The 27,219-nt window shown below is 35.4% G+C and overlaps 1 protein-coding gene across 1 annotated transcript in view; it reads right to left on the bottom strand.

Moving 5' to 3' along the window:
* LOC138336353 (FERM domain-containing protein 4A-like) overlaps positions 1-19,630 on the bottom strand; it is a 114,783-nt gene extending 95,153 nt beyond the window's left edge. Inside the window, exon 1 of the mRNA XM_069285804.1 lies at positions 19,507-19,630. The gene's annotated coding sequence lies outside the window, so the exon portion shown is untranslated. The remainder of the gene's footprint in view (positions 1-19,506) is intronic.
* Between the last annotated feature and the right edge of the window lie 7,589 nt (positions 19,631-27,219).

Raw genomic sequence — 27,219 nt, 5'->3', positions numbered from 1 at the left:
TGCCTTGGTTAGATTTCAACCCTAATTATCCACAATGACCGAATTAATCTATCTAATCTAATGGGCATCAACAATTTTATTCTTGCACATATGACAGTATTGCATCAGAATGGGAATTAAGCGAGCCGACCACCCAGTAATTAATTGTAACACCTGTGTCACTCTAACCCTGAACCATCCACTTCCTGTTTGATCAAGGATTAACCCCACCTCAATGATATTAATTCTGTTTAGAGTCAATATTATATTATCTGTGTCCCTCCACGGCCCAGATATTGTGACAAGAGCTGAGATCAGGGCAAGTATGACATAATAAGCTCCATTGTATAAACCCTGACCCTAGTTCCTCTAAACATCCTGGGTAAAGCACCCAGAGAAGATATTGGGTGTCTCTCTGTACCACAACTCGGGGACATCCTGAGAAGATATTGGGTATCCAAGTTCAGACCGCACATCAACCCTGAGACACCCTGACAGGGACGACACCATGGGAATCTATTCCTAAGAATATCACATTATCTACAGACAATTTATGGATCTGTTTCAATCGTCGATAGTATATATATAAAATATATATAAACTTTAGCTATACAAAATGTATGGAGGTGTTCAAGTATCTTCCAAAGAGAATGTGCTGCAGTGAGTTCAAACAGTTACATTATCTCACGAGACCAAAGTTCGTTCATCTGACACCTTACCAAATCCTATATAGTCATCTAAATAGTCATTTACATATTTATATAAATATATCATTTAGTCTTAATGTATAGTCAAAGACTTTACTACATCAGTAAGTTTGACATCATATCAACAGTCAATAGCATCTAAGGATGTGCCATAATTATGACATGGAGGAAAACTGGAATACCACAGGAAAAAAACACTAGGCTACGGTCAATACCTGGTAATTGCACTATTTGGACCCCATGGTGGAGGGTTAAAGGTAATATGTTGAAACACCTGAACAACAACCACTGTGACCCCAAATCCTTAGTTAATGAAGAATTCATCAACAAAGAAAAAAAGTTAACATTTCTTAATTAGATTTTTAAAGGGAGGTAATCAGGACCTTGGATCACTAGATGACATAGTAAGATTACTGGGACCTGCTTCAACATTCACTAACTAATTAAGTGAGCCGTGGCTATTTAATCATTAACCATTAGGCACACAACCAAATATGGAGTCAATTCTAAACGAGCTCCCAAATCAATTACACCATGGCACAGTTGAAAGCAGGCCTGCATTATTAAAGCACAACACAGCTAACCCTAACAGCAGTGAAATCAATCTACAACACTTTGAATCTAACAAACAATTCCATACAAATCATATTTTCTAACAAAAATTTGATGTAATCGTTTCAAAACGATCAACAGTTAAAATGAAAACAGATAAAATTTTAAATGGTACTCAGCAAATCAAGAATTATATAGTAATTTGCTTCAATCTAAACACACAAACTGAGAGTATGGAATTTTTAGATAACATCCAGCTTATTCTATAGCTAATTTTATGATTTACAAGAAAACTAATAGCAACAGAATTTGGCTGCAAAGTATAAAGCATCACATATATGGGTACATGTAACCAAGGATCTTGTATAATCAAATCGTGAGTAGAGCAGGGGCGATGTAGTGATAGTGAAGTTATACATAGTCTCCCCAGCCTCTCCCACCTGTAGTGTTATGTGTACCTGTATATCTACCTATAATACATGTAAAACAGTACTATCTACATTCACCTAAGTTGCACCTTATCTTATTCAGAAGATATTTTTAACCACAAAAAATACTCCACACACATTCACATCTTTTCGTTCATTTTTAATCGCACATGATATGAGTACTTTGTAAAATCTTGCACAAGAAATAATGATAACAGTCTTACAGGTGTTGGGACAACTTTGAATATAAATCAACTCCACACAAGTTTCTAGTAAGATTGACCTATAGGAGATTTCAGAAAAGATGGCGATGACGTCACACAAAGGTACATCCGGGCGCTCAAAGGTACAACTCCGTATATCTGTACACATAAACATGTGGGAACACAGCCGCTTGAGATGTTTGTTTACATTTTATTGTAATAAATAGTACGGCAATCCGAGAACTATTGCGTTATTTTAATTTTTAAAAGTGTAAATAATAATATTTAACAATATTATATAAATATAAACATCTGGCATTCATATATTTTACTCTGTTTATACTCCATTTTCGACCGCCACGAGAAAAAAACAAGGTCGCCATTAGACCTACGTATAAACATTGACAGAATATTAAAAATATAATTCCAAGTTTCCCGAAATATCATACTGACATTTTAATAAGCGATTACTGTTGTCTAAGTCTTACTTGGTAAACACCTTACGATGTGTGATTATGACCAAACTAAAATTTACCCCAAGCGCACGGCAGCCATTACGTACAGTACTGCCGAGATCCCGAATTTCGTCATTTTTCAGAGTCACAAAATTACGTATTTTGGATAACTTTTTCGTCAGAAATTTTGGAATTTAGTTAATGACATACAAATGAGTCAGTTTATAGTTACTTTTTATAATATTTTAAAACAAAACTTCGAGTAATTTAGGATTCTCGAAGCCGTGCGCAATGTGTCCTGGTCGGCATTTACAGTACTGCGATCTAGCTATATTGTAGTCTATCTAACATGTATTCAAATTATTTAAAAGTAACATCACTTCAATGTGGGACTTCACATAGCAGCCCATGGAATAAAAGTGACCAAAAATTAAAAACAAGAGATCCCAGAGGGATCTTGGCGCCCACCAAAGTAAGATCTATGTCTGACAATGGAAAGAGGGATCTTTTCCCTGCTTTTCAAACTTTTTCAAACACATGACATATAAAATTTGAGACAGATCGCTATAGTACTTTTTAAGAAATAGTGGTAACAAACTTCAACAATGAAATCTAAGATGGCGGCCGGTTGGCCATCTTGCTTACCGATCAGTCCCGAAAGGCATTATGCATCAGTCCTAAAAGGTACTATGCACAACTAGGTTACAAGGGGAACCTACACATAAAATTTGAGAAAGATCCCTTCAGTACTTTCTGAGAAATAGCGGTAACAAACTTTAACAATCAAAATCCAATATGGCCGTCGGTCGGCCATCTTGTTTACCGATCGGTCCCAATTAACAATATGCACAACTAGGGTCCTTGGGGAACCTTCATATGAAATTTGTAAACGATACCTACAGTACTTTTTGAGAAATAGCGGTAACAAACTTTAACTATCAAAATCCAAGCCATCTTGTTGACTGATCGGTTCCAAAATGCAATATGCACAACTAGGGCCCTAGGGAAACCTATATATGAAATTTGAGAAAGATCCCTTCAGTACTTTTTGAGTAATAATAGCGGTAACAAACTTTAACTGTCAAAATCCAAGATGGCCACCTGTCGGCCATCTTGTTCACCGATCGGTCCCAAAATGTAATATGCACAACTAGGGTCCTAGGGGAACCTGTATATGAAATTTGAGAAAGATCCCTTCAGTACTTTTTGAGAAATAGCGGTAACAAACTTTAACTATCAAAATCCAAGATGGCCACCTGTCGGCCATCTTGTTGACCGATCGGTCCCAAAATGCAATATGCACAACAAGGGTCCTAGGGGAACCTACATATGAAATTTGAGAAAGATCCCTTCAGTACTTTTTGAGAAATAGCGGTAACAAACTTTAACTATCAAAATCCAAGATGGCTGCCTGTCGGCCATCTTGTTGACCGATCAGTCCCAAAATGCAATATGCACAACTAGGGCCCTAGGGGAACCTATATATGAAATTTGAGAAAGATCCCTTCAGTACTTTTTGAGAAATAGTGGTAACAAACTTTAACTATCAAAATCCAAGATGGCTGCCTGTCGGCCATCTTGTTGACCGATCAGTCCCAAAATGCAATATGCACAACTAGGGCCCTAGGGGAACCTATATATGAAATTTGAGAAAGATCCCTTCAGCACTTCTTGAGGAATAGCGGTAACAAACTTTAACTATCAAAATCATCCCTTCAGCACTTCTTGAGGAATAGTGGTAACAAACTTTAACTATCAAAATCCAAGATGGCCGCCTGTCGGCCATCTTGTTGACCGATCGGTCCCAAAATGCAATATGCACAACTAGAGTCCTAGGGAAACCTACATATGAAATTTGAGAAAGATCCCTTCAGCACTTTCTGAGAATTAGCGGTAACAAGAATTGTTAACGGACGGACGGAAGGAAGGACAGACGGACGGACGGAAGGACGGACGGACCATGGATGAAAGGCGATTTGAATAGCTAGCTAAAAACACCTCTCTACAGCATGAAATTGAACGATTTCACCATTTTATTTTTTCGAGATATCGTCAGCCATACTGTACATGTACGTGCACGTACATGTACATATAGATCTGCATTTACGTTGTAACACAGTGGCTTATACCATTCCTTTAAAACAAGATATACATGGAAAATAACGAAATATATATATTTTACAAGTACTTATTGAGATATGTGTTGGTAATTATGTATTAATATTATTAATTTCCCAACTATGAGCTGTGGCCCGAGGTGATCTACCAGCGAAGCCATGCACGAGCGGCCGTGGTCTGGCAAGGTGGTTCACATTTCGTTATATTTATATTAAATAGTATTGTGAACAGCTTTTTCATGTATAACAGAAACAAAATACTTTGAAATCAGTTATCTATTCATAACTTTTTTCACTACATGGATTTCTACGTGTGAACAAAAAACGGGTACTTGTGACGGCCCGGCACCGCTTCGCAAGCTGGCTTCAACACTAAATCTACAGATATATTTAGCAATAAACAATTGTAAATATAAAAATATAAATGTCTGTCAACCTCTGAAACAATCAGAAAACATTCTAAAATCAGAATTTGCAAGTATGAAAGTGTATACTTTTGTCAACGTATCGATTGTGTAGCAGGGATGTACGTATCTGTTATTGTTTTTATTAGTCGCCATACTGTGTTTGTACCTTTGAGGACCCGGATGTAAACTTTCTGTGACGTCACGCCATCTTTTCTGAAATCTCCTATAGCAGTCCCAATGAAGCACTTCAGGGTAAGGAGAAATGCATGCAGTTGGAGTTTGGGTGCATGGCTAAAGAGTTTCTGCAGCTGTTCCTAGCTCCTACTCAATAGCGCTCAGCATAAAGGAAGTGGGATGACTGGTTTACCTGATTTCAGTAGTATGTGAATGAGTGGGATGTGCTGTTCAGTATCTGTGGTGGCATATGCTTCAATGGGATAGCACTATAAAAAAGGTCCAGTATTACAATACAACACAAATATACTGTAGCCTCCCAAAACATTCAAACATACAACACAATAAAAACAGAGGGGAGGCCATACCTAAATAACGCTAGCTTTTAATAGGACGTTAAGCATATTATATATGAATCAACCAACCAACCAACTATGCTGTCTGGTTTTTGTACAACAGGTATCAGATATTGACAGGTATTATGGGAAACTATAATCAATTGAAAGGATGTGTCCAATCAAAAACCATGGTAACCAAATTACCTGTATCGCTCACCTGGTTTGTAATGCCAAGTAATGTTCTGAATACAGGTTCATTGTTTCTTTTCTGAAGGAATTTTAATATTAACCTCTAAATCCCCTATTGGGCCCCACCCCTCCCGCCCCCAGGGGGTCAGAGCCAAAATTTATACAAGTTCTGTTCCCCTTCCCCCAAGGATGTTTATGGCCAAATTTGGTCACAATCCAAGCAAAACTCTAGGACAAGAAGTGATTTATAGGATTTACCTCTATTTCCCCTATTGGGCCCCAACCATCCTGCCCTCGGGGGGCCAGAGTCAAAATTTATACAAGTTCTGTTCCCCTTCCCCCAAGGATGTTTGTGGCCAAATTTGGTTACAATCCATGCAGAACTCTATGACTAGTAGCGATTTAAAGGTTTTACCTCTATTTCCCCTATTGGGCCCGCCCCTCCTGCCCCTGGGGGATCAGAGCCAAAATTTATACAAGTTCTGTTCCCCTTCCCTCAAGGATGTTTGTGGCCAAATTTGGTTACAATTCATGTAGAGCTCTATGACTAGTAGCGATTTAAAGGATTTACCTCTATTACCCCTATTGGGCCCCGCCCCTCCTACCCCCGGGGGACCAGAGTCAAAATTTACACAAGTTCTGTTCCCCTTCCCCTAAGGATGTTTGTGGCCAAATTTGGTTACAATTCATGTAGAACTCTATGACGAGAAGCGATTTAAAGGATTTACCTTTATTACCCCTATTGGGCCCTGCCCCTCCTGCCCCCGGGGGGTCAGAGTCAAAATTTATACAAGTTCTGTTCCCTTTCCCCCAAGGATGTTTGTGGCCAAATTTGGTTACATTTCATTCAGAACTCTACGACAAGTAGCGATTTAAAGTATTTACCTCTATTTCCCCTATTGGGCCCCGCCCCTCCTGACCCGGGGGATCAGAGCCAAAACTTATACAAGTTCTGTTCCCCTTCCCCCAAGGATGTTTGTGGCCAAATTTGGTTACAATTCATGTAGAAGTCTATGACTAGTAGCAATTTAAAGGATTTACCTCTATTTCCCCTATTGGGCCCCGCCCCTCCTGCCCCCGGGGGACCAGAGCCAAAATTTATACAAGTTCTGTTCCCCTTCCCCAAAGGATGTTTGTGGCCAAATTTGGTTACATTCCATTCAGAGCTCTATGACAAGTAGCGATTTAAAGGATTTACCTCTATTTCCCCTGAGGGGCTCCGCCCCTCCTGCCCTTGGGGGATCAGAGCCAAAATTTATACAAGTTCTGTTCCCCTTCCCCCAAGGATGTTTGTGGCTAATTTTGGTTACAATCCATGCAGAACTCTATGACAAGTAGCGATTTAAAGGATTTACCTCTATTACCCCTATTGGGCCCCGCCCCTCCTGCCCCCGGGGGACCAGAGCCAAAATTTATACAAGTTCTGTTTCCCCTCCCCCAAGGATGTTTGTGGTCAAATTTGGTTACAATCCATGCAGAACTCTAGGACAAGTAGCGATTTATAGGATTTACCTCTATTTCCCCTATTGGGCCCCGCCCCTCCTTCCCTGGGGGGGACAGAGCCAAAATTTATACAAGTTCTGTTCCCCCTCCCCCAAGGATGTTTGTGGCCAAATTTGGTTACAATCCATGCAGAACTCTATGACTAGTAGCGATTTAAAGGAAATGTTGACGGACGGACGGACGGACGGACGGACGGACGGACGACGACGGACGCCGCGCCATGACATAAGCTCACCGGCCCTTCGGGCCAGGTGAGCTAAAAACCATGGTAACCAAATTACATCTATGGACTGACTACAGAAGGAACACCACCTGACCTGTAAAAGTCTTTGCTATTCCTACGAATAGACCTAATGACACAGTTAAGACAGCTGATGCTCAGATTTCTGGGACCTGACTGACATAGTAGTCAGGTGATGCTGAACGTTTGGTACTTTGTGAAGGGTCAATGATTGGTAGGCCCCAACTGGTACACAGGTCCAGTCAGGTACTACACCATCAACACATAGGTCAGGTGTTCTGTTCATAACTGTGGGGGAATACTCAAACATTCCATATGTTCATCTGAATCTGCTCTAGATCTCAGATCTTCAATATCAAGTTATCTTCAATATCAAGGCCTTGTTTTAATCTTCATAAATACTGTAATGATAATTAAACAACGACCCTCAAAACTTTTGCAGGTAAATCTTCATCTGTTTGAGGCCAAAGTGATAAAGTGCTTTGTTTATAAATTTTAGCAAGCCTCCAACTCTAGTTGATGGCCCATGGGTGATGATGAAGATACAGACAAACTATATGGTATATTTATCATCCAAATACGGCAATATATATATATCCCCATAATACTGTATAGCTATGGGGCATATTAACGTTATCCTATATACTGTATTGAATCCAAAAAGCGCCCCAGGCGCTAAAAGAATTGAAGCAGTTCAGGTGGCACTTAATAGAAACATATTTGGACTCTCATAAAATGATTCTACAAAGTAAGCCATAAATCAATTTGCAAAAGAAATCCGTAAGAAAACCAACAAAGTTTCATATATCAGTCTGCACATAAATTCGAAGTAAGTGAAATTGAAGTCTAAAAAATAGGAGAGGGGCGCTTATAGGGATGGGGCTCTTATTGGGTCGAATACGGTATATATTGAGATGGAGGAAATGTATCCCACAGTTTCCTTCCAATTTATAGATTTATTGTAAATAGACCATATGGATAGAAGGATATCCTTTGTACAGCTATTTGCCTCCAAAACCAAAAGGCCATATGGAGAAAGGGGACATAACTCCATCCTTCGACAATCTCCACCACGTAATCAATGGTTCCTTGGTGTTGTCCATCTGTTACACACTCTCACTAATTATATCCTAAATTAACTTTGTATTAAAAATAAAATACATTTTTGGAAAATTTGCTTTTTATTGAAATGTATTGCCCGATATGTAATGACTTAAAAACACCAAGCATTTGACTTTTCAATTATCCCACAAAAACATAAAACAAATGATCACATGGAATGATTTTTACTGTGACCTACCGAAGACAAAGAGAAGACTAATTAACATTTATGACTCTCCATGTCTAAATAAAACTATTTGATCTACTAGAACTTCTGTAATGTACAGGTGATAAAATATCTATAAAGTTCATGAATGATGTTTGCGAGTTAAAGCAGTAAAATATTCAATTACTGTGGAAATATGTTCATTTAATCAATTAGTCATAATTAAATTCCAACAAATCTGCAATCTCCGGAAAAATATCTGTGGCAAATGTTTCAATAAGATATAAATGAAATTACAATGATCAAAGTGACGAGATCAATATGAAGGCTTTTGAAAGGTTATCAAATGTGAAGCAGACCAGAAACGATAGGGTGGTATAATGTATAATGTATACCTAACAATCAGGTCACCTTTCATGTCTACAAATTAAATACAAGGTAGCAGTTGGGTTTTTTCTAGTGTCCTATAGGCTTGGTTAAAACCAGTTCAAGGACGTTAACCCCATCAATCAATCAATCAATCAATCAATTTTTTTGTTATCTACAGTCTAGGTATGTTTGTAATACAACAGACTCATAACAGTAAAACAACACTTCAATTAATATACCTTTCATGTGTAAATATATAACAGAATTATTTCAAATACTTCTCTTCAATTTGCCATTTGCCATTAGAACTACATAAATGTATGCTCTAGTGTTTACAATGAAATACTAGTTATATTGTAATGAGAGTCAATAACTGGGATTTGTATATATTATTTTTTACAATTACTTCTGTGGAATTTATCCCTTAAATAACATTTAGGCTTGAATAGTTACAGGTACTGGTAATCTGAGTGAGGAGATCTATAGAGCCTCACATTAGTTAGTGACCTGGTAACTAGGGCTAAGTACTACTATATGATCTTAGGTCATCAGTGTTAACCCTAATACCATCAACCCTCCTCCCATAGGGTGTTCCCCTCCTAAAGTTCTAGTTCATGGCAACCCCCAAAACAACTCTGCTGAGACCTACCAGTATACTTCACTTCCCTTCTCCTCACTAATCTTCCCAGGGCACCACCCCTCACGATGTGTTCATGATGAGATCGTTTACTGACAATGACAGTTGTTATATCTTACCTTTTCTGTTAAGACAGTATACAAAAAGTGATACATGTAATTGATATGATTTTCATGAATAAAGAAGAATTGTAGGAAACTCTTTCGCCAAATGTATTTCAGCTGGAATGATATTTTCCCAATCAATTTTGCGGGAGAAACATTTATGATATCAAAATTTGTTCCGATAAATAACCTTAAGTCAGATCTTGAAAATTTTGATTCACGTAAATAATCTTTTACACAGTATTTCTGGTTTCTAATATTATCTACCAATGATTACGATCATCCCCATCTCCACATATTGCCTGACATGTACTTTTAATTTCTGATTGTATCGATAATTCGTTGCTTCCAGAATGGTGTCAAAACCCTAATGAGACACACTAACTAACACACGAAGCCTAGAATGTGTTGTGATGAAATGATAAAACTTTGACTTTGATTCTAGAGAGTTCCATAATGTAATTGATTTTTTCTCTGTTTTCTATCATCACTAATCAAGCATTAAAATCTGTAGCTGTTGAGGTGAGGAAGTGGTGGATCCTTCTCCTGTGGTCTGTATCTGTTTCTGATATAACACCCCTACCCCTCCACCTCACCCCCTCCCTATCACCCCATCCTCTCATACAGAGACCAAAAGGAGAAAGTACAACTAGCCAGCTGGTTATATTTGCATGTCAATCATAGGTAGAGTCTATGTTGTGTAGCTTAGAGCTAAAAAACCTTGGTATAATGGGCATTGTACATCCATCACAGTGGCAGTGCTACCATCACACGGTCAAATTTCTATAACGATGATTTGTCTGAGCACTCCAACACATCATTGGTTCTCGTAAACTTCTCTGATCAATTACAGCAAAGCCTAATCAATTCTGCCACTGTATATATTTACACTGCATGAAAAGCCAAACAGCTTTATAGCCATACTGATATGATTTTTACATCATACTTAATGAAAATTATTTATAAGTCCCAGATGAGCAATCGCTATCAAATCATTTCATGTGTTTTCCAACGATGTTGACTGTATTCCACAGAACACATCTGTTGCTTTTATGTTTTAGATGATTCGTTCATTGGTTTATAGATTTATATAGAATATTGAAATTCATTCCTTTATCCTCACTAATTGCTTACCAATTTTTAGCACATGTTGCAATATAAACATATATACTGGCTGAATACAACATACTAAAAAACTCTTCTAGAATTTGAATAAAGAATAAAGTATTTTTAAGTTGAAATGGAATTGTTTGAATTAAGCATTTCACTAAGGCCTAGAAAGATAATTCAACTCCCATTGTTCATGCTTGAAGAAGGGAAGGGAGATAACTCTCTGTTTACAGTAGTAGTAAGTCTAAAATCTTGTGTTAATTTTGTGTTTATATGCTTATTCATTAGAATACCACACCTCCTACATACGGCAGCCAAAACAATGATATTTTACAGAGACCACAACTTCTGACATTGTAAGTAATACCTCCAATTCTCCAAACAGAAGCCAGCCCCTGCCAAGATCCTGCATACACACATAGTGTAAGATATAACTCGACAGAAGAGATGCCAAAACACCCCAAAACATTTACAATATGAACAAGCTGTCAATATTTCATAAACTTTTGCCAAAAATAAGTATCTACAATATAAATGAAATTCTTGCACAGGCTCCGTTTCTTGGTTGTGATAGATCTGTCAGTGTATTCGGTATGGACTCAGTAGTTTACTTAGCTAGCATCGTCTGTGATAGGGGTTGCTGGGAAAGGTAATGGCTGACTTGGTGTGCTGTGGTAACACACCACAGACTGTGATCAAAGGACGCCACTGTAAATAATACAGCAGGTATAATAAAACAACCTGTACAGGAACGTCTAATGGAATGGTATTACCTACAATGAATTATATATCAACCACCATTCTGTACATCGCAAATAGTCTGAAGGTTAGGTATATCCAACGAAACAAAACCCTACCAATACACCTAATCTCACAAATAGTCTGAAATAGGTAAACCCAATGGTACAAAACCCTACCAATACACCAAATCTCACAAATAGTCTGAAATAGGTATACCCAACGAAACAAAACCCTACCAATACAGCTAATCTCACAAATAGTCTGAAATATATACATGTATACCCAATGAAACAAAACCCTACCAATACCCCTTATCTCACAAATAGTCTGAAATAGGTATACCCTACGAAACAAAACCCAACCAATACATTTAATCTCACAAATAGTCTGAAATACATGTATACCCAATGAAACAAAACCTTACCAATACTTTTAATCTCACAAATAGTCTGAAATAGCAGCAATTGATGTAGGATTTTTTAAGGCGAGTCCAGAAGACTAATTTTCCAATTTTAATGAGTCCCAATACAAAGAAATATAGAGGGTTCTCAAAATTTTTGTGAGTCCCAAAGGAAAATCATGAGTCCAGGACTCATCTAGGCTAGTCCCATAAATCACTGAAATACTAGGTATACCCAAAGAAACAATACCCTACCAATACACCTAAGCTCACAAAAAGTCTGAAACATGTACATGTATACTGAATGAAACAAAACTCCAATACATCAAAGTGGCATAGAATATGAAATTTTAAGTGTATATGAAAATGTCAACAAATGATAATTGGTTTGCTCATAAAAATATCTATATAGATTTAGCAGCTTTAACAATACATTTAAGGATGCAATTATATTACTTAAATTTGAAGTGTATCATCAGTTCAAGTTAGGATAAAATATAAAACGGTGCAAGATATGAATGGGTGGGTTAATTCACATATTGCATCCAATAACTCCTTACAAATGTATAGTCTAAATATTTGTCTAAATCTGTAGTTCCGCTAGCTGTAACTCATACCCTCTACATAACCCATCCTACAAGGTAAACACCAACACGTTGCTATCTTTATTAATTACCAAACAGTTACATAGTCAGGAATCTGCAAGATAAGGGAGATAACTCTGTGTTTGAGTAATTTATCAAACGTTATCGTGAGGGACTAAGTTAAACATGCCACTGTATACTGCTGAAAAATAAGCATTTCACTAAGGCCTAGAAAGATAAAATTGTTCATGCTTGAAGAAGGGAAGGGAGATAACTCTCTGTTTACAGTAGTAGTAAGTCTAAAATAATTTTGTGTTTATATGCTTATTGATATTTTACAGATAGTAAAACAAAGATCCTTACCATAGTGTAAGATATAACTCGACAGAAGAGATGCCAAAACACCCCAAAACATTTACAATATGAACAAGCTGTCAATATTTCATAAACTTTTGCCAAAAATAAGTATCTACAATATAAATGAAATTCTTGCACAGGCTTCGTTTCTTGGTTGTGATAGATCTGTCAGTGTGTTCGGTATGGACTCAGTAGTTTACTTAGCTAGCATCGTCTGTGATAGGGGTTGCTGGGAAAGGTAATGGCTGACTTGGTGTGCTGTGGTAACACACCACAGACTGTGATCAAAGGACGCCACTGTAAATAATACAGCAGGTATAATAAAACAACAACTGTACAGGAACGTCTAATGGAATGGTATTACCTACAATGAATTATATATCAACCACCATTCTGTACATCGCAAATAGTCTGAAGGTTAGGTATATCCAACGAAACAAAACCCTACCAATACACCTAATCTCACAAATAGTCTGAAATAGGTAAACCCAATGGTACAAAACCCTACCAATACACCAAATCTCACAAATAGTCTGAAATAGGTATACCCAACGAAACAAAACCCTACCAATACAGCTAATCTCACAAATAGTCTGAAATATATACATGTATACCCAATGAAACAAAACCCTACCAATACCCCTTATCTCACAAATAGTCTGAAATAGGTATACCCTACGAAACAAAACCCAACCAATACATTTAATCTCACAAATAGTCTGAAATACATGTATACCCAATGAAACAAAACCTTACCAATACTTTTAATCTCACAAATAGTCTGAAATAGCAGCAATTGATGTAGGATTTTTTAAGGCGAGTCCAGAAGACTAATTTTCCAATTTTAATGAGTCCCAATACAAAGAAATATAGAGGGTTCTCAAAATTTTTGTGAGTCCCAAAGGAAAATCATGAGTCCAGGACTCATCTAGGCTAGTCCCATAAATCACTGAAATACTAGGTATACCCAAAGAAACAATACCCTACCAATACACCTAAGCTCACAAAAAGTCTGAAACATGTACATGTATACTGAATGAAACAAAACTCCAATACATCAAAGTGGCATAGAATATGAAATTTTAAGTGTATATGAAAATGTCAACAAATGATAATTGGTTTGCTCATAAAAATATCTATATAGATTTAGCAGCTTTAACAATACATTTAAGGATGCAATTATATTACTTAAATTTGAAGTGTATCATCAGTTCAAGTTAGGATAAAATATAAAACGGTGCAAGATATGAATGGGTGGGTTAATTCACATATTGCATCCAATAACTCCTTACAAATGTATAGTCTAAATATTTGTCTAAATCTGTAGTTCCGCTAGCTGTAACTCATACCCTCTACATAACCCATCCTACAAGGTAAACACCAACACGTTGCTATCTTTATTAATTACCAAACAGTTACATAGTCAGGAATCTGCAAGATAAGGGAGATAACTCTGTGTTTGAGTAATTTATCAAACGTTATCGTGAGGGACTAAGTTAAACATGCCACTGTATACTGCTGATTAAATGCTGGTATATATATATATGTATCTTGTTTGATAGAAAACAAAATCTTTCCAGATCTTTTTTTTTCATTTTGAAATTTCATATTCTGACGAGCAAGTAGAGCAGAGCAGATAGCAGAGATCTATATACGTGTACATGTGCAACAGGCTTAAAAAAGGGGGAGGATGACCAGCTGTGTTGATATCTACAAAAGTAAGTACAATGTGTATCGTGCAGCATCCAATCTACTGGTTGACAACAGTTTTATAATGTTTCCTCGTTCCTGGATATTGATCTATGTACTTTTGTACTAAAGTTCCTGATCAAATAGATATGCGCGCAGCTTATCAATTGTTAGAAACATCATGACAATTATATATGTATTGAATTGGCCAATTGGCTTGAAACACACATTTACATTTACCAATGTTGAATTGGCTTTTGTTTGATGTTGTTTAATTGATTACAGCAGTGATGTTCTTATGTACAGTACACATGGATAATTTTGAGCAGTTGTGTACAGACTAGACAAATTTATAGATTACCGGTAAATCTTCAGAAGGAAAGCTAATAAGGAGGTGCTTTAAGTGTAATTCTATATTTAGAATTGAGGCTATACCAATATAATAACCAGCACATCCAGTGACCCTTGACTTTAAGCAGATTCAGAAGTCAAATCACAATTTCTGAAGAAATCTGAAGAGTCAAAACATATGACAAATACTGTACACACATGCTTCAAACTCAAGAGCCAAATTTGATTTTTGGGGGTCAAACATATATTCTCAAGGGTCCACTGGATGCCCTGATAACCCTGGTTACATTCTGTCATTTGTGGTCAAAATTTATAAATAGGATCTTACATGTATGTTCATTTCACAAGAGACTTTATGAAATAAGTCTAAGGAATTTTTATTTTTTTGGAGCCTTGGCGAGCAAAAATTAAAACTTTGTAACAAGTTTCTTAAAGTATTATATGAAATAAACACAAATTTAGCATACCTGTTATCACTTAACTATAACATCCTACATTTCGAAGAATTTCACATCAAATGTATTTTGTTCCACTGTGCTAAAAATCCTGACATCACATCATTTTTCCATGTGATGTCATATTACTGTTTTCTGTCTTCTTTGATGTCATATTACTGTTTTCTGTCTTGACGATGAATTTCCAGTCAATGAAAATCACCCCAGGTCATATTATAGTAGTGACATAAGCAAAAATATTACGCAGACGAAATCACTGAATATCACGTAGACTATATGATAAATATACATACAACTATTTTGTACACATTTTTAGAAAAAATGTTTTGCATATATATATGCATACCCAGGTAAATTAATCAGCAATTTTTTTTTAATCTTGATTTTTGCAAGTACAAAACACTAAACCCATGTACAATATACTTGTAAAGTCATATGAAATATATTTATTTAATAAACGGTATTAAACCATGAAACTAAAGTCTTCAGATCAGTACAGCACATGCAGAAGACTCAAGACCACAGGAGTATTCTCCCTTTAGTTGACATTTAGAAACTGCAAAACTATTTTGGAAAACTACATCAATTATCACATAAGAATATCTTACTCACACCAATAAATTAAAGCTTCATAATTCCATGATAGAATCGAAAATAGATCTATAATAAGTTAATTGAATTCCATGTATAGTTTGATATTGGTTTGTTGGTTGGGTTAAACATATAAAAATTTTAAAATATTAATATTGAAAAGTATAGTAACATAATACTGATTTCTGCCTCAAGTTCATTAAGATTTTAAACCGCTAAGATTCATTACAGTATGTTATATAAAGGTGAGTTAAAATTATTTCCTCTTCTATGTACACGCATGTACATTTCTTTGATATGTCATCATGACCACTCAATCCCTATATCAGTAAAATCAAAAACTGTTACAACACATGTACATTATAATGAAAGTTAACATAAAAGATAATCCAAATTAAATAGATTTCTACCTAGAAAAGACTTTGACCTGCTACTCATATACATATATATGATCTAATTATTAAATTAGTCTTGTCACCAGTAAACATAAAGAAAATTTATATTTTTAACTCTACCTGATTGATTACATATATCTACTACTACTGGAATGTGCTAGTTGTTGCCCATTACTAGAACATTCTCTAGTTTAAATCACCATCTCTGTGTCCACAACAAAGAGAAAAGTATCTCTCTGTGTCCCTTGTAAAAGGGGCCAGTGTAAACCTAAACCCATTTGACATGGAACAAATGGGGGCGATAATATTTTCCCCCAATCCATCAACAACAATAGCTTTCTTTAGTACAGAATACATTCTATCTCCTGGTTAAATGTTTAGCCAGCTAGATTTGTAATGCTAACTGATTCAGATAGTGTCGACTATTTTAAGTCTCATAACACGACACCTCGAACGGAGTACAAAAATCACAGGCATTTTGTTAACTCCTTGAATTTCACAAACAAATTGAAATTTAATAATCTATTCACTGGTTATACAAATAAGCAGAATTACATTCTTTCTTATGAGTTCTACAAATGGGAAATTTACAAAATGTTTTACAGGAAATATGTTATTTCCTGAGACCGTGTAATTAGTGTTTCCTTGTATACGTACCACCACAAAATAATCTAAAAATTGCACAATACTTGACCATATCAATTAGACCAGCCACCAGTCTCTACAATATTGAAAGCATCAATAAAATTAGGTTTGATAACTTTTGTATCAGCACCATGTCTGAATTCTTAAGCAGGGGGAGATATTCTAGAATTATGATTCTGGTGAGAAAACCTTTATCAATATACTTTGTGTAAATATGGTGGCCAGTTAAAATATCAACATGATCCAAATATTTCAACCACACATACAAATACTGTTAATAAGTGTCATTGAGTAGACATTATATGAAGAATTTTTTTTAACAGCAATACAATTATATAGCACCATTATAATGGGGAAAATCTTATAATGCATGCGACTGCTAAAAACTATCAACATACTTATTTTTGCGGTACATGTTTAGTTTAATTTTATTTAGCACTTTTTGTGCTGTCGTTGAAGCGCTAATTCATAGCACTAAATTCTGAAAAAGAGTATTTTAAGAATTAAATCTGAACAACTGAATTCACCAATTGAATCCGCACTATCAATTCTAATTTACATTTATTAGCATCTGTGCTAAAATTTCACTGCGCTAAGTAGCCTCGGTTTACAGTAAATTGTTTAGGTAATATAATTTTAAGTGTGTACTTTACACATGTTCACTCTGTTGGTTTGTATATTGTGTATATTATTAGGTACATAGATACTGTTTTGTTTGCTGCACATTCCTCCACCCCAACAATGACCTATCTATGTTTACTTTGTGTCTTATCATGACCTAAAATAGACCCTGTATGGTGACAAACGGATGTTACATGTATGTATACAGCTATAACAACAACTTTCATGTTCTACAAAAACATATAATTTGATGTGGGTTTATTCTCTTGTCACATTTTCAAAATTAGGATATAAATCAAGCAGTGTACATTGAATTTATATTAAGAATGATTTTACTAGAATCTTTAAAGATGCTCCACCGCCGACAGAGCATAAACGATATTCATTATTTGAACAATAATTTGTGAATAATCGTGTAAATAAAGGTATAATTAACACAAAAAATAACATAAAATAATTTATTTTGCCTTTGATGCATGCGCAATCAATACTTCATTCTATATATAATATATAGTGCCACAGATTTTTTTCAGGATGCAATTAATTATTTTTCATATTTTTAACTTGAAGTAAAATAAGTAAGTTTAGTAACAGAAGAAAAATAGTCTGACAATACTAATTGTCAGACTGTACATCAAATTTAATTTCAATTCTGCAGCTTTTTTTTTTTTTTTTTTTTTTTTTTGCATAACTATCTATTTATTTATTCTATAATGAACAAATCTTTCAGTGCTGTTGATTTTAAAACAAATGATCATATATTATTATATCTATTAAATTCTAAGTTACAGATTAATGGGGAAAAATACTCAATAAATTCATGTAGTGTCCTGTTAACATGTCATCAAAGTAAAATATTTTAAGTAGTCAACACGTTAAATCGACACCTGAGAAGATTATCTGATATTTGTATCATTGTGGTTAACTGAAATATGATGTTGTCCACACAATACATTTACCTGTCCTCCCACTTAACATTACAGTAAATGGAGGTTATAATTCCACATAATCACTAACGATAAATCAGCTTAAGTGCATTAAAGCGTGCCTACATTATACTATACATCATATTTAAATGTGTTGTTGTAGAGATAAGAAAATATATGTCACACTCTGTCAAACACTAACCTGCAAATACATACAAGTCAGTCAGTGTGTACCTTTTGTATTAGTAAGGTATGTAGATACCATAAGGCCTACAAATAGTTTTGCCTCAATATCCATGTAAAATGCAAACATAATATATAGATATATATTCATTGCAACTTTACTGGATGTAATAAATCATTTTCAAAAAAAAAAGACAATTTTAAGTGCAGCTGACAGAAGCCTGGGATTCTCCCCAACAAACGCTTCTCACCTACAAATTACAATACACTGAATTGCTCTGCAAAACCTAATACACAATAAATGCATGTCCCTGTCAAAACAACTGCTCTGCTTTTTTGGTTTGGTAGCAGACAGCTGACGAGGTAATCAGGACTGAGTGTAGTTAGGGAGCTGTCATTGACGACACATGCTGGTCGAGTTTACATCTTACGTTGTCGTTACATGATACAGCGTCTGTTGATGATTCATGCACGCACGCATGCATGACAAACCCCTTCTGCAGCATGGGTTGAATTCTGATTATACTGACAACACATAATTAAACAGGGAAATTACAAAGAATTTCTTTTAGATGTTATTATGTAGCGGAAATGATAGACTATATGTAGACTATATATGTGGCCTAGATACATAAACATTAAACAATAGCTCAACAACATTGCTCTTTAAATTGACTCCTGTAAACAATAACGTGGATGAGTCAGGTGAGAGAAGATTTTGGACAGAATGAGATCAGGAGAGGTCACTGACAAGTCTGTTTGGTGAAGTAAACATAGCTATCACATACCTTGCGTTATGTATCTTCAAACCGGTGTAAATTCTTCAAGACATGGTTGATCACCATTCGAACTATCTAGCTGGTAACAAATCTGGCCGCCATTCTCTTGATATACTTCCGTTTCTGCGCGCGCATGGAATACCTGTACGGGAAACCCCGGATGAGAGGATTTCTCAAAGAGGTCTAAAGGGTCCGAAACAACACTTTCCTTGTTGTAAATCGCAGCGATGGCTTAAAATTTAAATACCGAGAAGCCTGTTGGATTTTATAGGTGTTTTAAAAAATATTTTGACAAAAATCTAGCTTTATATCGAAATGTCAATTTCAAAAACTTCGATACTAGAACTCCTACCAAATGCCAACACCAACCTCAATATATGCATTGTAGTTTGTAATGTATCTAGCGCATCATAATGCTAGATCTAACATGTACTCTATCAATTTGCTTGTAACTACGATTCACATATACAGGTAGGAATCAACAAGTTTTAATTTTCAAACCTTTGCATGAAGGTTTATACCGACGGATGCAGTTTCTGATGATATTGTATAATTTTGCGAAAAACGAAGACTGAAAACCGAAATTAAAATAAAAGTGTAAAACGATAAATTGATAACATTACAGCTTGGAATTCAATTCAATTAATTTTATTACGTGGACCTTACGGTCCATAAGTACAAATTATAAATAAATATACAATTGATATTACAAAAGAGATGGAGAGTGATTCATGAATACCATAGATATTAAATTTCCAGCCAAATATCTCAACTTTTTAACTTTTCTGACCTTTTCTAAAAAAGCAAAATGAATAAATTTACCAGTATTTTGTAATTCTCACTTCGTGATATAATTTACCAGTACTTTGTAATTCTCACTTCGTGATATACGCGGAGCGATAAGATTACCCTGCCAATGCAACAGAGCGACGAGATTGTTTCGCAAAGATCTAAATTGAAATTTCTAAAAGATGGTCCGCAGTCTTTGATATCATTTTGGAATGGATACTTGGCATGTCTTTTTTTTGAAATTTTTGTCTATATATCGCATTGACGACTGAGTTAATGATACAACCTCGTGAGCAGAAAAAAATATCCAAGATGCAGTCAAACTTAAAGTCCCAATAGTCTTACGAAACCTAACATTAAATTTTGAAAATTCTTAAAAACAACAATTACAAAAGAAAATGTCTATTGATGGCCTAAAATGAGGTTACAAATAATTAATTTTCTCTTTGTTTCTGGCTTTCTGATTGGCCTATTCATTTTTTTCATTTTCACGATGAAAAAAAATATCCGAGAATGGCGCCGAAACCCGACGTTATCGTGACGTCACAATAGAAACATTGTCGACGTTGCGTATTGATTTGGAAAAAGTAATCCCTTGTAAAAAATCAATGGAATCGTACGTGTAAACGTATTACATTTTATAAAGTAACATGGAAAATTAATTATAAGCATTGAAGTCACTATTTTTTAATTTCATCGGGTTATGAAATAAATTTTGTTTGCAAACTTTTGTGAGAATCCGCAAACAAAATTTCTTTCATATACCGATGAAATTAAAAAAAAACAATGACTTTAATGCTTAAATAAATGCAATATATCCTCCGTTATCTATGTTAACGGTAAATATTCCGTTTGTCGTCTGGCGCAGTGATGACCAGACGACAGCGGGAAACTTAAGACGATCTGCGTTATGAAAATTAACATTTACTTTACTTTAATTGTTCAGTTCAGAAGGTGATGATGAGTGTATTATTATCAGTAAGCAAATAACTATTGTGACTCATCGAAATTAGGCATCTCGTTTTGCTTTCCCATTTTAGGAATTAAAAGCCAGTTCAGAAAGGCAGTGGGCCTTTAAGGGATCCGATTTGATCGAGTGGTATATTTTTTTCTAAAGTTATCTGAAATTATTTCATAACCCTTATAGCCTTTAACAATAGACATGTGTATTTATTGGCTGTAAGACAGATGATCTTTCTTCGTGTAGTTCGGCTTTCCTCTGTCACCAGATTTATCGGAATGCCATTTATCATGGCTATTATAACAACACAAAATATATCTAAAACGAAAACAAACTTATAAACTTTGCGGATTAATAGATAGTGAATAAGTACTATACCTAAATATTCGTTAACTAAATTTCTGGGTAAAAGGTCGTATAAGTCAAGCACAGATGTAACTGGTGGCAATTTAGGTCTTACAAAATTAACATACCATATTGATAAGAATGATAATATTCATTATTCATGTATACTGCTGGAGCCTTTTTTTTGTATATCATGTAGTTAACATCGTATAATATAGCGGTACTACAAGATATTGTCGTTTCACTCTGTGGTCATGGAGAAATTCAAAATTCTTATAAACATAATAGGGAGTCGAGGGTGTGGTATTTGCACCCTTTTAACGGAGTATTGACATTTATCAATCATGTCATTATGGCTGATATTAAGCTGACTCAGTGTCGTGGTACTTTGGATTCAGAATCACGTACGTGTGTAAGCAATTAAATGAATTAGATATATTAGTCAATGTATCGCGATGTTTGCCATTCTACTGGCGGAACTAAAGGGAAATAACTCTTATATAAGGAAAGTAACTCTGATGTATCGAAATAAAACAAAGAGAAGTAACTCTGATAGATCGAAGTGGAAATAGATTGATTTTGTCTTTAATTAGATCTCTACTCTACGCTAGCCGCGCTCCATAATGGGGTTTCGGATAAAATAACGAGTAGAATCTACTATATGACCACAATCTCGCAAAAATGGCATGTCATTTCAGTCATGTACACAGGGACCTGGCACGAACTTCTAACCAACGGTTAGAAATCGTGCCAGGTCCCTGTGTATATGACTGAAATGACATGCCATTTTTGTTTGCGAGATTTTTTAAACTGGTTTTGGCGCTGATGAGCCGAAGGGGCAATCGGGTCATTTATTCTGAAATGTCTGAAAATGGGTCAACCCGGGGAATGATGGTGAGTTGGAAATACCGGTAGATTCGATTGTCCGAGCCGAGTTTCCGAGAAAATGAAGAGAAGAAATTATTTAAAGGGAAGTAATCATTTCACAGTGACAAGTCCATGTTGTCGATTTATACATATATAAGCGCGCATATGTATAGGTGTAAGTGAATTACACAGATAGCAGAAAACAATTTAATGTTACCGACAATCAGAGCAAGGTTTGTTGAAAACATCTTTTAATTTAGGACTTCCATAACTTAAAATTGTCCCTACTAATGTATTGCCAGTGTACATTGTATATAAGTTTAAACTTGCAATATTTGTATCTATTAAAATTGTCCCTACAAATGTATTGCAAATGTACATTGTATATAAGTTTAAACTTGTAATATTTGTATCTATTATATAAATGACAGAGTTTATATCCAAATAACGGAGCAAAATATTATACTGTAGTTGTATCAGGTTTATAAGAGAAATTCATATGAAATATTAATGTTTGTAGAACGTTCATCTATACATATATAATGAAAATTCTTTAACTTATTTTCCTTCATTTATGTAATCACCAATGAAGAATTGCAAGTTAAGAAAATCTTTAAAGTGCTGGGACCGGTAGTGTATGAATCCATTCTCAGAGTTACATTGTATTTGGTATTGACGGAGTGAGACGAAGGGAAGTAACTCTGACAAACCAAAATATGTATACTGAAGAAGACTTGCATTGTAAAGCGTAAAATGATGTTCTCTTCCTTTCTGATATGCAGTGATAGATAAGCTTTAACGAAATCCCATGTTTCTCTATAATATTGTTTATATGTGGGTTACAATGCTCTTAAAAACAGTACTTTACCTGATTCAGTACCTGATCTTCGATTTATATAGGCATCAGTACCCCTTGACCACATCAACTTAGATGCCTTCAGGAAACGGCCCTACATTTACAAACTAATACATTGTATTTAAAGTTCATCATTTTGGTATATTTCGTAATAAATGGTTTTGTAAGATAAATATAAATATTTACTCATCAATATTTTATTGAACTTATAGTATAATGATAAAAAAAATATTATTAATTGAAGACTGCACTGAAACAGCTAAGTGCAACGTTAGCTGAAAAGTGGGCATGGACAAGCTTAGGGAAGATGCCTTGTAAACAGTGGATATGTATTCTAAAATACCATATTTGCAGATTTTATCGCTGACACTCATCCGTGCAGCGTAGGTATATATGCCTAATAAACAGTGGATATGTACAAGCGTAGGTATATATGCATAATAAACAGTGGATATGTACAAGCGTAGGTATATATGCATAATAAACAGATTAGCTGAAAATGGATGTGTACAATCTTTAGGCAGATGTTTAATAATTCGATTAGCTGAAAAGTGGATATGTACAAGCTTAAGATCTTCCACGGGCTAACGATATCAGACCAAAGTAATTTTAGAGTTATCTCTCTTCTTACATCTGAAACCACGCAGCAAAATGCCGTGGTGGACATGGATTTGAATGCATTTTCTTTATTTATTGTTTATTTCTGCAGTGGCGTAGGAAGATGAAACGTAATGGGGGGGGGGGGGGGGGGGCAAACTTCTTCAATATTTTGTACCCCCCCCCCCCCCGCCGCACCTACAGGAGGAGATTAATTCAACACACAACCATATATACTTTATATATTTTTTTCATATATCATCAATATAATCCTTGTACACATTTCTAGAAAGTTGGGTCGCTAAAAGGAAATTAACGAATACGAAAACTGGCCAAATTAGCGTGTGAGCGCCGAAGGCACGAGATTTTGGGGTCTGGGGGTCAACCCCGGGAAAATTATTACGATTTAGAATGGCTGAGATGAGTTTTACAATATATTTTTGATGATTTTGCGAGCGCCCGAAAGCGCAAGATTTTGGTGTTTGGGAGGTTCGGGGGTCTTCCCCGGGGAAAAAATATTACGATTTAGAATGGCTAAGATGAGTTTTACGATGCATTTTGATGAATTTGCGAGCGCCCGAAGGCGTGATAAAATTTTTGAGTTTGGGGGGTCCGGGGGTCTCCCCCGAGAAAAAAAAATACGATTTTAGAATGGCTGAGATGAGTTTTACGATGTATTTTAATGATTTTAAAGCGTTCTTACCATGGTATTTTTTCGATTTAAAGTAACCTGCATTTAGAAATGATAATTGTGATAATTGTGTCGTCATATCATTGTGCAGCCCTGCTCGATCTGAACATACCGGCTTCATACCATCAGCACATTGTTTTGTAACTCAAAATAATAATGAATTAATTGTCTTGCTAAGACATATAAACAAAGTAATCTTTTAAGAGACATTTTTGAAATACAAATGCAGTACGTAGAATCCCTTAATGGACATTTTTAGTGTAGTTCATGTGTATTGAATTATTACTATTAAAGGTTTGAACATTATGTGCTTGAACGTTTTAGGAAATGCGCCGCGCAGCGGAATTTTTTAGAATGAAGTACAAAAATTGTGCAGGCGGAAACTTTTTTCTTTCAAATATGCATTTTTAGAACATTTCAGTCGGCGAAAATGGGGAGGGGGGGGGGGCAAAAAGACATGTTTGCCCCCCCCCCCCCTTCCGGGAACGGGGGGGGGGGAGTTGCCCCCCCTCCCCCCCCCCCCCGCTTCCTACGCCCCTGTTCTGTAATTAACCATGATGACGATTGTGATGACTTATTCTATTTTACGAATGCATGGTCATAGAAAAAGTCAATTTGTAACCCGCATTGCTTTAACAGAAATGAATGAATGAATAAATAAATAAATAATATCAAGCAAAACACGACCCAATGTGGCTTTTTTTAAAAAAAAAACTGTTGCTCACTCAGCGATTTGTGCTGGGGAGAGGGGAGGGAGCTGACGATAGTTCAGACCGGTCCATTTCTCCGCTGATTTTATTTGTATTTCATCCAGTCACCTATAAAACAATACAACGTATGTCATTTAACCAGTAGATAAAACAGCTGAGTTTATAATCAAACGCCCATGTTTTGGATAAATCGTGTAAGACTAATGGTGAGTAATATTATTATGATACACTGATTGATAATCGACATTACGATCAACCAATCAAAATCCATCAACTTTTCACGTTACCGCCCGACTCGCGTCATTTGATCGATAGATCCGCAATCTTAGTCTTTTCAGTGTATAATTTTCCACTAATATTTCCCAGTGTGATTTTCTGGACCTATTTTACACGGGCGGGACTTATTCTGAGATATCGGGTCGATAAGTGACGTAACGTTAAGATATATAAATTAGAAATTCTCAGTCTGTGAAAAAATCCATAGAATTAACGTGTGTCACCTGCATGCAATGACTTTATGGAAAACACTGAAAATCAAATCTGTGTACATTGGTATTTAAATATTTTTTTTAATCTGTAATGGGAGCCTTTAAAGTGTGAACGTGGTTACGAATTTGTAATCATTGAGCATTTAATATTCATCCATATATAACAAATGTATTGTCCAATGAATTAGACAATATGATCACTCCTCCTTGATAATGTTAGATTTATTAGTTTAACGTCCTATTAACAGCCAATGTCATGTAATGACGTGTCAGGTTTGTTAGTGACGGAAAGCGGGAGGGTTCCCGGAGAAAAACCACCGATCAACGGTCAGTACCTGGCAACTGTCCCACATGGGATTCGAACCCGCATCCGTCGATAATGACTGGTAGTTTGTTTAGGTTTACGCCCTCTGTTCTGAGTGCTCTTCGTAAGTGAAAGATATACCATTTTATAACATGCGAAAATAAAGAATGTCACGCAACGTATGCCATTATTTTTTTAATTTTCATTTTATACATTTTTAATCATAAATTAAATTTCCCATTAACAAATTACACTGTTATAGAAAAAATACGTACTTCGGTTAAACACCATGATATATTATATGTACAGAGTTTTCGCTGACGCTTCCATTACTTTTCTGTATTGTAAACATTTCAATTTCCGTAGTATTCAATGGTTATCTTTGCTAAAATTTCTAAAATATGTTGTAAACATTTCAATTTCCGTAGTATTCAAGGGTTATCTTTGCTAAAATTTCTAAAATATGTTGTTTGATTTCTCAAGAACTAGAACATAAAAATAGATTTGATTGCCAAAATTAAAGCAAGCTGAAGAAGAAAATTAGGAATATTGGAACAAGTAAAAGTGAATAATAGTTAATGTTGACAACTTGAAGTTTGACACGGAGGTGCACATATGTAAAAAAAAAAAAAAAAAAAAACCTTTAAATTATTGCTATATGGTAATTTATTAATGATTTATCAGCAATTAAGTTAAAAATGCGTTTAAAATCTTCCATACTAATAAAACACTGTGCCTTATTACATGCATATATAATGTACCTACACGTACATATATATATATTAATTATCCCCGATTGAACTTTAAATAACGTGTGCTAATGCGTGGGATGTGTGTGATAAAGCGCGCTGTTGCATTCACGATAAAAGATCGACAACTTATATAAGTTATAGGTGTCAGTGATTTTACCGGGAACAGTTTTAATTTTAGTTGGTACTAAGGCATATAAATAGTTTTGGTAAAATCTTATGACGAAATATCGCATTTCATTGGCTAGATTTGAACGACTGACGAGGCCAAACCAAAGAAAACGAATTTCAATCCTCCATATAAGGCTAATTTATGTGAAAATGACGTCAATGCTCGTGACGTTTCAATATGGGAGTTCCCCAAT

Source organism: Argopecten irradians, chromosome 12 (assembly GCF_041381155.1).
Source record: "Argopecten irradians isolate NY chromosome 12, Ai_NY, whole genome shotgun sequence".
Classification (NCBI taxonomy): domain Eukaryota; kingdom Metazoa; phylum Mollusca; class Bivalvia; order Pectinida; family Pectinidae; genus Argopecten; species Argopecten irradians.
This window is presented reverse-complemented; position numbering and strand designations above follow the sequence as displayed.